The sequence below is a fragment of the Colobus angolensis genome, unplaced genomic scaffold (assembly GCF_000951035.1).
Source record: "Colobus angolensis palliatus isolate OR3802 unplaced genomic scaffold, Cang.pa_1.0 Scaffold133, whole genome shotgun sequence".
NCBI lineage: Eukaryota > Metazoa > Chordata > Mammalia > Primates > Cercopithecidae > Colobus > Colobus angolensis.
Window position 1 is genome coordinate 1,163,867 of NW_012114411.1, and position 1,840 is coordinate 1,165,706.

The following is a 1,840-nucleotide window of genomic DNA, read 5'->3' on the forward strand; positions in this document are numbered from 1 at the left end:
TTTTTTCTTTTTTCATTTTCTGAGACAGAGTCTTGCTCTGTTGCCCAGGCTGGAGTGCAGTGGTGTGATCTCAGCTCACTGCAACTTCCACCTCCCGGGATCAAGTGATTCTCCTGCCTCAACCTCCCAAGTAGCTGGGATTACACATGCGTACTACCATGCCTGGCTAGTTTTTGTATTTTTAGTAGAGACAGGGTTTTGCCATGTTGGCCAGGCTGGTCTTGAACTCCTGACCTCAAGTGATCCGCCTGCCTTGACCTCCCAAAATGCTAGGATTACAGGTGTGAGCCACCGCACCCAGCTTAATGCTTTTATTTGTATAGAATAGAGTTCTTAAAATGTAATGTAACGAGCATAGCCAGATTAGTTTCCCAAAATGTTGTAGCAATTTATACTTAGCAGCTCTCCCACATCACTTCACCTTTTCCCAACCTGTTGAGCATAAACCTGCCTTGCCGAGGTTTTGTTTAGCATTTTGGCGACTGCTAGTGAGCTTTGAGCACCAGTTAATAAGCGCATTGGCCATTCTGTGAATTGTATGTCTGTATGCTTCCCCACATCTGCAGGCCCACCCAGACCATCTCTGCTGGGCATGATTTCTGTGCACAGTGAGTGCCCCTGGAGTGGTGCACATGGCTGTGTTAGTGGGAAGCCCTTGACGTAACAGGGCTATTATCTCTTTATTAATATTTTACTAGCAGGAGTTGAATATTTTCCCCTTTCCCCTGAGACTTTTGGGTTTTGCATTTTGCTTAAGAAGATTAACCTATGTATGTCTTCTAATTCTTTTCCCCTAAAATGTTCCAATGTTTTCGTTGTATTTTTTTAAAATTTAGAAATGTAATCAACCTGAATTCTTCAAGAAACCCAGATTATCTTTCTGTGTAATTAAGCATGGCCAAGGCATTGGAACTGACTGACTAAATATCACTTACTTGGAGGCCATATCAAATACTCGGCCAAAGGGCAATGGCATGACTTGTGTTCCATCTTTTCCTTTTTAAAATGTACTCTCTGATCTTTTCTGTTCCGCGCACTGTGAGGCCTGTGGAAAGGGGAAGGCGCTGTCAGCCACTAGCTGGGAACACACAGGGAAAGTAGACCCACTTAGTTTAGATTATGCTGGACTTGGTATTTTTGTTTTAAAATCCAGTAAAGAAACATGGTCTGTATCATTGCCTGTGACATTTGCCCTCAGGAAAGATGCCAGGACTGAAGCGTCCTGGAGGCTGACAGGTGATCTCTTGAGCTCTGTGACCCTCGCGTTTATAAGAGGTGAGGCATGGTGATTTGTTCCTGCAGATGAAGGTAAGGGAACAGCGAGTGGCGAAAGGGAGATCATTTTGCTGCTGCTTGTGAGATGTCTGATTGAATGGTGGAAACAATCTGTGTATCCAGTTTTTATATTTAAGCAGACTTTTCAGAAGCATTGAAGTCTATGGCACGTGGGACAGTGTTAAATCATGTTAGTATTACATTTTTGTGTGTGTGGTTTAGATACATTTCCAGAACGTTTTGCTGACATATGCATTGGCTTGCCATGATGAGGATGGAGTGCCAGTTCCAGGAAGGGCCCAAGGAGGTGCAGGCCAGTTGCTAGGTGTCCAGCAGACTAGTGATTAGATGCAGAACATTATTATTCTCCCTGCAGCCAGCGCTGTGCAGAAAACAAACATGCAGGCTGTGCGTGGTTAAGGCTTTCCCCACTGGGGGTTCTCAGGGCAGGTCAGGAACTCTGCCTCGCAGCTTTCATCTGAAGTGGTGGGGGAGGGCGGCAGTGGAACTCATGTTCATATTGTAGGTGGCAAAACTGAGGCAAAAAAAAAAAAAAGAAGAGAGA